This window comes from Tamandua tetradactyla, chromosome 7, assembly GCF_023851605.1.
Source record: "Tamandua tetradactyla isolate mTamTet1 chromosome 7, mTamTet1.pri, whole genome shotgun sequence".
Classification (NCBI taxonomy): domain Eukaryota; kingdom Metazoa; phylum Chordata; class Mammalia; order Pilosa; family Myrmecophagidae; genus Tamandua; species Tamandua tetradactyla.
In genome coordinates, this window is record NC_135333.1 from 158,320,257 (window position 1) to 158,335,218 (window position 14,962).

Consider the following 14,962-nt stretch of genomic DNA (forward strand, 5'->3'; position numbering starts at 1 on the left):
GATTCTGATTAATAGGAAACAGCTAATCTGAGAGATTCTCTTGATTAGAGTGACTACTACATGCAAAATATCACAATGGCAATCAGGAAAGGCAACTCTAAAATGAGCGATGAGGAAGGGTTTGATTTTTTTTAATTCTAGAATATTTATTGTTTTTCTTCTAATTATGGAAATAATGCTCATTAATTCAGATAATGTGGCAAGCACAGAAAAATACAAAGGAAATAAAATCACTTAATGGAGGTTTTCTTCCATACAAAGATAAATGTTAATATAATGTGTTTTATTCTTGTATATTTGTTTGGGTGCGTGTGTTTTAATTCTATTTTACAGAAATAATGGCTAACATGTTTTGAGCACTTCCCATGTGGCAAACACTGCCAAATTACATAATTTAAATATTATCCTTCATTTACTTATTGCCTTCTTTCTTATTATAATTATTTTGATTGGAGAAATTGTAGATTATAGAAATATCATGCAAAAAATATATAAAATACAGAGTTCCCATATATCACTCTATTTTTAACACCTTGTGTTGTGTGGTACACTTGCTATAAATCATGAAACAGCATTTTTATTATTGTGCTAGTAACTGTGATCCATTGTTTACAACAGGGATCATTGTATTGAACAGTCCTACATTTTTCTTTTAATTTTTATTCAGTAACATATACTCAACCTAAAATTTCCCCTTTTAGCCACATTAACATATAGAATTTAGTGCTGTTAATTACATTCCAAATGTTGTGTGACCATCACCACCATCCATTACCACAATTTTATAATCAACTCAAATAGAAATTCTGTACAATTTATGCATTAACTTCCCATTCTCTATCCCTAGCCCAACCCTGTTAACCTATATTCTAGGTTTTGACTCTTTGAGTTTTCTTTTTCTAATTCTTTCATATCAACAAGATCACACACTATTTGTCCCATTGTGTCTGGTTTATTTCACTCAACATGATGTCTTCAAGGCTCAACCATGTTGTCACATGATTCAGAACTTCAATCTTTTTTACTGTTGAATAATTTTACATTGTATGTAACCCACATTTTGTTTATCCATTCATCAGTTGAATGGCTTCCAACTTCTGGCAATTGTGAATAATGCCTCATGAATATCATAGTGTGCAAATAATCTGTTCAAGACACTGCTTTCAATTCTTTCAGTGATATACTGATATATATTGAGTATATTGTGCCAGGTCACATATTAATTCTATACTTAGGTTTCTGAGGAACCGTCAACCTGTCTTCCACAGGGCTTCACTATTTATACTTCTACCAGCGTTGAATAAGTGTTCCTATTTTTCTACATCCTTCCCAATACCTCTAACTTTCTGTTTTTATAAAAAGTGGCCATTCTAGTGAGTGTGAATGGTATATCCCTGTGGGTTTTTTTTTTCACTGTGGTTTTGATTTGCATTCCCCTATTAAGCTCAAGACGTTGAGCATTCTTTTATGTGCATTTTAACCATTTGTATATCCTGTTTGGAGAAATTTCTATTCAAGTATTTTGCCCATTTTTAAATTGAGTTGTCTTTTTATTGTTGAATTGTGAAATTTCTCCATATATTTTGGATATTAGACTTTTATAGGACATGCAGTTTCCAAATATTTTCTCCCATTGAGTAGTTGTCTTTTCACTTTCATGATAAAGTCTTTTGATACACAAATTTTTTAATTTGGTGAAGTCCAGTGTTTCAATTTCTTCTTTTGTTGCTTATACTTGAGTGTAAAGTCTAAGAAACCAATGCCTGACACAAAGTCTTGAAGATGCTTCCCTATGTTCTCTTCTAGGAGTTTAGCAATAGAGGGGGGTTTTAAAAGGCAATTGGATTAAACATAAAATGACTAGTAAAAAAAAATACCATTTAGTCCTTTTATAAAAAGGCTTAGCCAGAAGAAATGATAGAGTGCTTTGAGGGGCTCCAGAAAGTTGAACAAAGGATGAGAAACAGATTTTGTTGCTGCTTCATTCCATTTCCATCATCTCAATGCTACTCATCCTCTTCATAACCTCCACAATAGGAAACAGAGTTATCACCCCAAGGACTGCACCAATTAAGTGTGCTCTGAAATTTGAGGCAAATGGGGTATGTAATGGAAGTGGATATATTTCTATAAACACATAAAAATAAGTAGGCAAATATGTCTATGGTTAAGTTAACTAAGATATCCATTTTTGATGGTTCTAAGTATATTGTTTGTTTTCTTAAATAAAAAAAATTAAAAATAAGTAGGTATCACTTAGAATAAAAATAATTATTTTATCAGTAAAATTAGATACTACTTAGTGTACATTGATGGGGACATACAAAGGCCGAGGGAGGGGAAGATTAGAAACTGAAAAAGAAAAATGTCTGATAATGAACATGTTAATGGTATATTCTATTAGAATTCAAAGGAATAAGTATTTTGGTTTTATTATAAATATGAGTTATGAATATGAAGGATATTTGAGCATGTGGCAAGGTATATAAAAGATAATGAAAATATATGTTCTCTTTGGCACTGGTATGATAAGCAGTTTATATTAAAACTGAGTAATGTTCTCAAGGTAATTTGAAAGACATTTGGAGTTCAGAAACAATGCTCCCATAGAAACATTGTTGAAAAATGTGAATTCGATTCTGAGGTTACTCATAAATTCTATTTAAGCCAAATATGTCACAAAAAATACTATTAATTTGTTTTAAATGAATATTATAGGAAAATTAGACAACTAAGGACATCAGTTTATATAGCTCTGGATAAAGGGCTTCTGGAAAATATCACAGGGTTTAGAGGTTGGTGGCACCAGATCTTTAGTTAAGTCTGCTTTCACTTCTTTTTTCTCTCATGCACCTATTCCTTAAGTTATTTCATCCAGTTTGTGGCTTGAAATACTACCTATACTGAAATTTCCAAAACTTGTACCTCCAACTCAGAGCTCTTCACTAAACTCTAGACATATATACCCAATGCCTTCTTGTCTGACAAACATATCAAACTTAACATGTCCAAGATTGAATTTCTGATCAACCCACCATAAATCAAACCTGACCCTACTACCATCTTCTCTGTCTCAGTGAAAGTCAGCTGGTTCCTCACACCCTAAATCCAATCCTTTAGCATACCGCATCAGCTCTATCTTTAATACACATTTTGGAATCCTACTACAATTTCTCCTTTTCATTTTTCCCACCACCCTGTCCCAAGGCATCATCATCTTTTAGCAATATTGCTGCAACTGCCTCTGAGCTCATCTCCTTGTCTTACTCTTGCTCCTACCTTTAACATCTATTCTCAACACAGCAGCCAGAGACATCTTCCCAAACGAGTTGGATCATGCTTCTGTTCCCTTCAACTCCCTCTGAGCGCTTCCATCTCAATCTAGAAAAAAAAAAGAAGTTTACATTTCCCAGTGAGTTCCTGATACTCTGCACTCTCCCCACACCAACCTCTCTCAGATCACCCCTGGCTACACATCCTTTTGTTCTTTGGGTTCCAGCTTCATTCCTTGAGCATTCCAATGCTGGTGATTTCTTTTAGAATTTTTGCTCTTGCTATTTCCACTGACCCAACTTCTTTTCCACTAACTTACCCACCTCGCCTCCATTTGTTCTTTGCTGTTTTTGCCTCTTTAGTCAGATCTTCACTGCCCGTCTTACCTTTTTTTTATAATTCCAGCCTCTGCAGCCACCTTTTGCCAAAACTCCTTTTATTTTCCTAGTCATTGTCACCGTCTGACATACTATACATTTTACTTACTTGTTTCTTGCCCATCTCCCCCATTATAGAATATAAGCTCCATGAGGGCAGTGACTGCTGACACCAGCCCCAGGAGCAATACCAGGCATATGTAGACACTCAAATATTTGTTGAACAAATTAAATGAATTGAATCCATGAATGAATAGATGGCTTTTTAAAAATTTCACAAGTGGTCTATTGGCAACTCTTCCATATTTTTATTATCTATCATTGAGATATATATATATATTTTTTGGCTGAAGAATGGAGAGAAAATAGAAAGACTAGCATCATTTCCATCCCCAGTCTTGTCACACACACACACACACATAAACACACACACACACCCCCAGTTAATATTCTGCCCAGAAGCACAATAGTCTTTCTAAAACACAAACCTGCTGAAACCGCCTCTATGGTGTTTCATGACTCTGGGGATGAAGCACAGCCCTGCAGCCTGGCTCGCATCACCCTTCCCGGACTCCCTCCTGCCTGTCTTCCTGGCTCCATGCCTCTCTGACCTGATGAGAAGACTTGGCAGGAAGCATCGTAATGTCTCTGATGAGGATGAAATGAGGCGGTAGAGAGATTTCGAATCAGAAACCACCCCTGTAGAGGGACGGATGTTGATTCTGCATCAGGGTAGTGTGGTGGCTGCTATGCATATTTTACAAGCAGGCCATCTGTCATTCTTCCATGGGAGCCAATCCGTAAATCACTGTTCATAACTCAGAGTCCCTCGACCTTTAAGGTTATGGAGGACAGGGTTCGCCTACTCTTTTCCTCTTGAATTAGGTTTTATACAAAACCCTAGGATATATATATGTTTACATGTATACATATTACATGAGTCTGTCCTACCGGAGGCAACAGAGTTAGAGGACATGGGGTGCAAGCCTTGACCACACACCTCGCATATGCCCTGGCTTCACCCATGAGGCCCCTTTGGGTGACCGCTGTTCATCAAGCTGCATGCCATAAGGTAGCCCCACCATGCACCAATACTGAAGAAAACCTTTCAAAATGGCCACATCTACGGGTTATTTATAAACATTGCCCAGGTAACTGAAATACACTCCACTATCCTCCCCTCCTCTGTTTACTGTGTGACAAATCGCAACATCACCAAATGGCAGGAAACAGCCAGAAGAGAAATATGTCAGCTTCTGTACTGTGCAGGAGACAGGACATTTTGCAGGTTTGTGCATAACCACTAGCTCTCGGGGGAGTCATTAGGATTTGGCACACTTCTTCCTAGTGCTGCCTCGCCTTCTCTGCCAGAGGATTCTGAGAAAAGGTTTGTTGTTTCAGTTTCAAAATTGCATTTTAGATGGGCTGGTTGAATAGAGTGCATGTAGGGACAAATGGCTCGAATGTTTAGCAAGCTGTGTTTGTTTTCACTGTGCTGCCTCTGTGCCTCAAGGCCCATGACAGATGTATTTTTCAGAAGTCTAATAAAAAACTATAAGATGGAGTTTTTAACTGCCAGAGAATATGATTTTTATTTTCAGATATTGAGATGAGGCAGCTTCAGAGGAGGCTGTGGGGTCTCTTTGTCATGCCGTTTGCAGCAAGCTTATTTCCAAACTGAGAAATCAGACCCTACTCAGTTCTGAAGGCCCTATTTGGGCCAAGCAAAGCCGAACAGAAGTATTACCCACTTTGAAGACCACCTATTGCCAATGCAAATAAAATGATATCTCTGACTCGCAATGAAAAATACATACAAATCATTGAATCACTCTGTATTTTTAAAATTGCCACAGCACCTTTCCCTTCCTCCATCTCCTTGCAACATATTTTATCTCCCTAGAGGACAAGGGAAGCCAAAGAAGTCTAGCTAATTTCAAGACAGAACTAATAGCCATAATGGTATTGAATAGCCCTTCAATGAATCAGAAACTACTACAGGATAAACTAACATTTGTAGCTATACAACATCACATGCACAGACACATGCAATATGTGTCACACACATACCACATACACACCATACACAAATGCACACACATACACATCAGGCACAAACATGCACATTATGCATGTGCATATGACACACCCATCACATGCAAATTTACCACATACATACCAAACCACCCATGTACACATACCACACACACATTCACACCACATGCAGCACACATACATGTACCCACATGTAAATACACATGCATATGTATCAGAGACATCCACATACACCATACACAAAGGCATACACCACTCACATGCATACAGATATGCATCCTCATGTCCCACATACAAATTCATGAACACACACATGCCACATACAATATACCACCCCACACATTTGCACACACACACCATACATACAAACACCCCATACCATTTACAAATATACCCACCACACATACACACAGAACACACACAAGTTCATCTCCTTCTTCTAGCAGAGGTTCTGGGGGAACCGAGGGAAAAAACCCACAGGAAAGAATTAAGACTGGGGTAGAGTATAGGAAGCCAGATTCAACTTTGAATCTGAGCAATCTGACCTCAAGCACTGTATCAGATGTTGCCCACAGTTCACCACTGTTACTTTTACCCATTCGGATCATGGTTCCAAAATCAGATCTTTCATCATTTTCTAGGCTATTAAAGCACACCAGCAACTGCTAGGCTCACACTTCTTGTTTCATTGGCTCATTTGTTGACATAATAAATGTACCATCAGAGAAAGTTTAGAAAAGGAATTTTTCCCTTGAAAGACATTTTTATTTTTTCCAATAAATTCTAGACCTTGTGGTTAAAAAAAAATCTAACTCTTGATTTCCAAATCATTACTCAACTGACAATAAATAATTTCTACGTCATCCATAGGATCCCCTGACTTTTACAAACCTGCCTAGAGGCCTAGAGACATGGAAACAGTTACTATAGGTGCCTGGCTCTGCGCACTGCTCAACTTTAACACAGTTATGTTTAATTCATGCTTTCCACCTATGATAAAATTATGCTTTCCACCAATGATAACTGATCCTAGAACCAGCAGAAAATGAGTCTAAGCTGAGTACAACAGTACTTCATGGAAAGAGGCTTTGTTCAATTAAACAACACCTCTACATGAAACACTAACCACTTCCCATCGATCCCAGCAGAGTTATTTAAATTCCTGTGTCTATGTGAACGATACAGTTGGCCCATTTGATATTCTACTTTTTGGTACCAATGGAAATGTTTGCCCCAAATAAATACTGTGTGAGGCAGAATGGAATGCTGGTTTAGTATGAAGTTTCTAGAATCAGCCTGACAGCAGGGAAGCTGAATCCAGCCCCCTTGCTGAGCTGCTTTCCAGTTGGTATAGTCAAACAAGTCATGTAACCCCCTTAAAGTCACTGTTTTTCATCTATCTATTGAAAGTATTACTATTGCCTAGTTCATGGGATTTTTTTTCTATCAGTGAAATTGTGGATTTACAGAACAATGATGCAAAAAATGCAAGATTCTCATATACCAGCCCACCACCAACACCTTGCATTGGTGGAGAATATCTGCTATAATTTATGATAGCACATTTTTATAATTGTACTATTAATTAAAGTCCATGGTTTAATTTGGGGTTCTCTGCGTGATGTCATTTCATGGACTGTTTTTAAATTCTTTACCATATATACAATCTAACATTTCCCTTTTTAATCACATTCAGATATACATTTCAGGGCTGCTACTTTCATTCGCAATATTATGCTTCCATCAGCACCATTCATACTAAAACATTTCCACCTTTCCAAAAAAGGAACCTTCCATATTTTAAGTCTTAACTTCCCATTCCCTATCTCCACCCCATCCTCTGGTAACCTATATTCTAGATTTTGACTCTGTGAGTTTGCTTATTCTAATGGTTTCAAAATAGTGAGATTATATAATATTTGTCCTTTGTGTCTGGCTCATTTAACTCAATATGATATCTTCAAGGCTTCTCCACATTGTTGCATATATTAGGACTTCATTCTTTTTACAGCTGAATAATATTCCATTTATTTATATACAACATTTTATTTATCCATTCATTGGATGATGAATACTTGGATAGCTTCCATCTTTAGGCAATAGTGAATGATGCCACTATGAACATCAGTGTACACATATCTGTTTGAGTCCCTGCTTTCAATTCTTTTTTGTATATACATAGTAGTAGGATTATTGGATCATGTCGTAGTTCTTCACATAGCTTTTGGAGGAACTGCCAAACTGTCTTCCACAGCAACTGCACCATTTTACACTGCCACCATCAATGAATGAGTATTCCTAGTTCTCTGCATCCTCTCCAACTCTTGTAATTTTCAGTTTATCCTTAATAGCAGCCATTCTAGTGGGTGTGAAATGGTATCTATTGTGGTTTCGATTTGCATTTCCCTAATGGCTAATGATGTTGAATAGCTTTTTATGTGCTTTCTGGCCATTTGTATATCTTCTTTGGAGAGATATCTGTTCAAGTCATTGGACCTTTTTTTAAATTGAATTGTTTATCTTTTTGTTATTAAGATGAGGGATTTATTTATATATTCTGGATATTAATTGTTTATCAGATATGTGGTTTCTACAGATTTTCTCCTATTGTGTAAGCTGTCTTTTTACTTTTGTGATGAAGTCCTTTGAGGAACAAAAGTTTTTAATTTTGATAAGATTCCATCTATTAATTTTTTCTTTTGTTCTGTATACTTTGGATATAAGGGCTAATACCTGACACAGAGTCTTGAAGATGCTTCCCTACCTTTTCTTCTAGGAGTTTAATTGTTCTAGCTCTGATATTCAGGTGTTTGATCCATTTTTGAGTTGATTTTTATATATGGTGTGAGGTAGGGGGTTCTCCTTATTTTTTTCCCAAATGGAGATCCAGTTTTCCTAGCACTATTTGTTGAAAAGACCATTCTTTCCCAATTGAGTGGTCTTTGTCACCTTGTCAAAAATCAGTTGGTCATAAATATAATGTTGATTTCTCACATTTTATCTATAAGTCTGTACTTGTGTCACTACTATGCTGTTTTGATTACTGTGGCTTTATAATAAGTTTCAAGATTGGGAACTGTTAGTCCTCCAACTTCTTTCTTAGTTTTCAAAATTTAGCTATTCAAGGACCCTTACCCTTCCATGTAAATTTGATTATTAGCTTTTCCATTTGTGTAAAGAAGGTTGTTGGAATATTGATTGTGATTGCATTGTATCTACTGCTTTTGGTAGTATTGACATCTTATTGATATTTAGTCTTCCAATCCATGAACACAGAATATTCTTCCATTTATTTAGTACTTCTTTAATTTGTTTTAGCAATGATTGGTAGTTTTCTATGTACATGTCCTTTACATACTTGGTAAGACTTATTCCTAGATATTTAGTGCTTTTATTTTTGTGAACAGAATTTTTTTTCTTAATTTCTTGTTCCAATTGTTCATTACTTGTATATAGAAACACTAATGATTTTGGGGTGCTGATCATATATCCCATTAGCTCTAGAAACTTTGTTGTGTATTTTTCTGTATTTAGGATCAAATTATCTGCAAACAGTGAAAGTTTTACTTCTTTCTTCCCAATTTGGATATCTTTTGCCTCTTTTTCTTACTTATTTGCTCTGGCAAGAATTTCCAGTACAATATTGAATAACAGTAGTGACAGTGGGCATTCTTGTCTTGTTGCTGCTCTTAGATGGAAATCTTGCAATGTTTTGCCATTAAATAGGATGTTAGCTGGGTCTTTTCATGTATATCTTTTATCATATTAAGGAAGTCTCCATCTATTCCTAGTGTTCTAAGTGTTTTGATCAAGAAATAATACTTGATTTTGTCAAGTGCCTTTTTTTGTATCAATTGACATGATCATGTTGTTTTTTCCCTTCATTCTGTTAATGTGGTGTATTACATTAATTTATTTTCTTATGTTGAACCAGCCTTGCATACACAGTTGATCATGGTGTATAATTATTTTAATATGCTGTTGGACTAGGTATGCTACTATTTTGTTCAGAGTCTTTGTATCAGTATTCTTAAGAAATATCAGTCTGTAGTCTTCTTTTCTTGTGGTATATTTATCTGTCTTTGGTATGGGGGTGATTGTTTTAGTTCATAAGCTGCCCATATGTGATATACCATAAATGGAATGGCTTTTAAAAAGAGGAATTTATTAAGTTGAAAGTATACAGAAATAAGGCCATGAAAGTGTCCAAATTAAGGTGTCCAGAAAAAGATACATTAATTCCAAAGAAAGGGCCAATGAAGTTCAAGGTCTCTCTCTCAGTTGGGAGGGCACATGGCAACAAATGCTAGCTTTCTCTCTTCATTTCATAAGGCTTCCCCAGGGGGAATTTTCCTTCTGCTAAAAAGGTCTCTGGCTATTGTGGGCTCTGTTGGTTCAGATGGCTCTAAAGCTTTTCCAAAATGCTTCCCTCTCTAGTAAACAATCTAACCCTGAATGGACACCAGCTCATGATAGGAAACTCAAGTCTCATGGTAACTTGGTGGTTTATGTTAAGTGCTCAGTCTCTATTAAGACCCAGTAGCAGGCCAAAAGATGTTTCTCAAAAAGAGGATAGTTATCTGCAGCAGATGGTAAGGCTTTGCTCCAAAATCCTAGGGGTCTGTGCTGTGATTCTCCTATAATGGACTGCCAAAGGCTCCCAATAGCATCTCTATTTGCCACTGACACTTCCAGCACCATTGTATCTGCTGGATCATATGGTCCAAGTGGCAAAGCAGCTTGTACAGCAGCCTGGACCTGTCACAGAGCCTCATCTTATTCAGTTTCCCCATCAAAATTAGCAGCTTTTCTGGTCACTCAGTAAATGGGCTGGAATAGCACACCCAAATGAGGGATATGTTGTCACCAAAATCCAAACAGACCAACAAGGCATTGTGCCTCTTTTTTGGTTGTAGGAGGGGCCAGATGCAGCAACTTATCCTTCATCTTAAAAGGGATATCTTGACACGCTCCACACCACTGGACACCTAGGAATTTCACTGAGGTGGAAGGTCCTGTATTTTTGTTGGATTTATCTCCCATTCTCTGGCACACAAATGCCTTACCAGTAAGTTTAGAGTAGTTGTTACTTCTTGCTCACTTGGTCCAATCAACATGATATTATCAATATAATGGACCAGTGTGATGTCTTGTGGGAGGGAGAAACGATCAAGTTCCCTGCAGACAAGATTATGAGATAGGGCTGGAGAATTGATATACTCCTGAGGTAGGACAGTGAAAGTATATTGCTGACCTTGACAGCTAAAAGCAACTGTTTCTGGTGGTCCTTACTAACAGCTATTGAGAAACAAGCATTTGCCAGATCTATAGCTGCATACCAGGTACCAGGGGATGTATTGATTTGCTCAAGCAATGACACCACATCTGGAACAGTAGCTGCAATTGGAGTTACCACCTGGTTGAGCTTATGATAATCCACTGTCATCCTCCAAGACCCATCTGTTTTCTGCACAGGTCAAATAGGAGAGTTGAATGGGGATGTTTTGGGAATAACCACCCCTGTATCCTTCAAGTCCTTAAGAGTGGCAGTAATCTCTGCAATCCCTCCAGGAATCCGGTATTGCTTCTGATTTACTATTTTGCTAGGTAGGGGCAGTTCTAGTGCTTCCACTTTGTCTTTCCCACCATAGTAGCCCTCACTGCATGAGTTAGAGAGTCAATGTGGGGATTCTGCCAGTTGCTTAGTATGTCTATTCCAATTATACATTCTTGGAACTAGGGAAATAACTACAGAATGGTTCTGGGGACCCACTGGACCCACTATGAGATGGACCTGAGGTAAAACTCCATCGATCACCTGGCCTCCATCAGCCCCCCTCTGACTGGTGGATCAGAGTGGCCTTTTGGGTCCCCTGGAATTGATGTCACTTCTGAACCCATGTCTAATCTTCCCTGAAATATCTGATCATTTCCTTCCCAAGTGCACAGTTACCCTGGTAAAAGGCTCTTGGTCTGCTTGGGGAAGCCTTGGAGGACGAATAACAGTATAAAATAGTGGCAGTATAACAGGGTTCTCCCCCAAAGGAACCTGGCCTCCCCTTCATTCAAGGGATTCTGGGTCTGTAAACTGGAAATTGATTAAGGGGCCATGACTCTGTGTTTTTGTAATTCTAGTTAGATTTCTGTTCACTTGACCTAGAACACTTTTGTTTATACAGCTCAAACAAGAATTTAGTAGACTGCACTTCTACTGTATTTCTAGATACCCCATGATTTACTAGCCAATGCCACAAATCTCTGCAAGTCAGATTATTTTGACTCCTGCTTTGAGTTTGTTGTCTATTATGATAGCCATGTCCACCCTGTCTTTGGCGATTAAGTGCTGCCACCTGGCTTCTGCCTACTCGGGATCTGGTCATCCCCATTGTGTTTAAGTGACAGCAGTTCCTACAGTAATATCTGAGCTACAGAAAAGTGCAACTGCAGAGCTCTTCAGGGATGAAGGCACTAGTCTCACAAATTTACTTCTCACTGCCCTGGTTAAAGGTGCATCCTCCAGACACTCCTGGGATGTAAGAGCAAACTTTACATGATAAATCCACTCTAACATTTCAATCTCTCTAAGCCGCTGAATCCCCTCATCTACATTTTACCAAGGCAGTTCTGGCATTTCAACCTCAGGTAATGTTGGCCACCTTTTGATCCATGTTTCAGCCAATCATCCAAACAAACTGTTAATGCCTTTTCTAACCCCTCAAGCTATAACACTGAATGCAGAATCTCTGCTTAGTCGGACTACATCAATAAATTCAGCCTGATCCAGCCTTATATTCCTCCCACTATTATCCCACACCCTTAAAATCCATCGCCACCCATATTTTTCTGTTTCTGTGTATATAAATTGGAAAACTCACACAGTTCTTTTGGAGTATAACATACCTCCTCATGGGTGATACTTTGTTCCTCACCTTAGGGGTCTGTTGGGACTTTAGTCTAGTTATAGGTCTGGAAGCAATGAGGGGTGGTGGGGGTGGGTCATGAAAAGAATTAGAAATATCTTCCAAGCCATTTGCCTCAAGGTATTCATTTGCAGTTTCATCTGGTGAAACAGGATTAATCACTCTAGAGCTAATCCCTTCAGGAGGAAGTTGGGTGGCCAACTCTCCAGGCAGGCTGAAGGTGAGTGGCTATGTCCTCAGGGCAGACTATTACAGGGTTATCTAGAGAAGACTCAGCATGACCTAGGGTTTCCACCTCACCCCCAACATCATTATCAATCCATATGTCACCATCCCATTTTTCAGGGTCCCATTCCTTTTCAATCAATGCCCTCACTTTAACAGCAGACACCACGTAACATTGAGATTTCATTTTATGTTGTGAAATTTCTCCTCTAACAATAAGGCTCTGAGTCTGATTTTCAGAGCTCTCAAGTCTATGGCTACAGGAAATATGATTTTCCTTCAGGATACTCATAGAAACTTCTACATCTGTCAGACGGCGCTTAGGCTTCTCGTTTGAAGCCTTAAACCCTTCCCTTTCACTCCTTAATGTATGTATCACATCTAAGAACAACCAGCCAAAATCTCTATAGCCCTTATTTCCACAGAACTCTGTAAAGGTGTCAAAAACATTATCCCCTAGAGCCTTGCTTCGTACCAGAGATGCATTAGAAGAATCGAATGGTGATATTTTAACTATCTCTTTTCCCTTCTCACTCCATGTATTGACAATGTCGTTCTGATTATGGCAATCAGAGTCCTTTTGCCTTTGAGTTCAGTCAGAGCAGAAAAGCATTCATAAAAACCCATTTTTAAGATTCTGTGTCTTAAGAACCACTCCTGGCACTAAGTTGTATTAGTTAGGGTTTTCTAGAGAAACAGAATCAACAGGGAACACTTGCAAATATAAAATTCATAAAATTGTCTCACATGACCATGGGAGTAAAGAGTCCAAAATCCACAGGGCAGGTTGTGAAGCCGATGATTCCAGTGTAAAGTCTGGATGAACTCCACAGGAGAGGCTCATCAGCCAAAGCGGGAAGAGAGCCTGTCTCCTCTGAATTCTCCTTGAAAGGCTTCCAGTGATTAGATTAAGCATCATCATTGCAGAAGACACTCCCCTTGGCTGATTACAAATGAAATCAGCTGTGGGTACAACTGACATGATCACTATTTAATTCTATGAAATGTCCTCATTGCCACAGACAGGCCAGCACTTGGCCAACCAGACAAATAGGTACCACCATTTGGCCAAATTGACACATGAACCTGACCATGACAGTCTTATACCTTTTTTTGTACTCCACTTCCATTAAAGACTACCTTTATAATCATTTGCTTTTTTTTTTTAATGTGTTGCACCATATTGAAGTCCTTGTCACTTCTGTCTGGATATATTTTTCATTCATTTTCCTTGTGGTTTTAACCTAGGGTTAAATTTCAATATCCTAAATATATAGCAATCAATTATGGTTTGATACCAACTTAACTTCAATAGTATGCACATGTACTTTTCCTTCAACTTTTTCTCCTCCAGTCATTTTTTGTACTTGTTACAACTTATATCTTTGTACACTGTATGTCCAAAAAACTTAGATTTATCATTGCTGCAGAAGTGTGTGCCTGGTGAGGACCTCAGGGAGTGTGAGGATTGCTAGGAAGGCCAGAAGGTGAGTTGGGGTGAGAAAAACCCCATAGCCCAGCAGTACCAACCTTATCAGTGGGAGTCTGAGATTTGAGCATCTTCCTCTGTCTGTAGATTATGTCACCTTTAATGTTTCTTTATCACTGAAGAATACTGGCTTTCAGTTCCAAAATAGCCAGTGCTCTTCGTATGTCCATTTTTCCACATTTTTGTCATAAATAAGGTGGGACTAAAATGATAGTTTTATGTGCATGCATTCGGGAAAGAACCACCATTTTTTCAGGAACCAGGAAAGAATACCACAGAGGAAACACCACTTATAAATGTTCAAAACACGCATAGACACACACACACACACACACACATATATCAGGCATAGACACACACATTCAGAGGAGCAGAATAAAGACTCAGCTCATGGTCATGGAGCCAGTCAGGAAGGTGAACTCACCTTTGGAGCTGATAAGAGTCATTGTTTAGCTTTTCTTTGTTCTTTGTTGGCTGCCTCTCCTATCACTTTCTCCCTTGACACAGTCTCTCATTGTGAACACTGAGACTGAAGAAAATTCTTCAGACCATGTTAGAGTGATACACTGCCCTCCTTTTGTTTTTTTCAGGAAATTAATAGCTCATGTTCCATTAACTTGAGT

At 38.1% G+C, this 14,962-nt stretch overlaps 1 long non-coding RNA gene across 1 annotated transcript in view; it reads right to left on the minus strand.

Annotated features, from left to right (window-relative positions):
- Positions 1-3,278: 3,278 nt before the first annotated feature.
- The window catches only part of LOC143690274 (uncharacterized), a 144,968-nt gene continuing 133,284 nt past the window's right edge, over positions 3,279-14,962 (minus strand). Inside the window, exon 3 of the long non-coding RNA XR_013179096.1 lies at positions 3,279-3,381. This is a non-coding gene — a long non-coding RNA (uncharacterized LOC143690274). The remainder of the gene's footprint in view (positions 3,382-14,962) is intronic.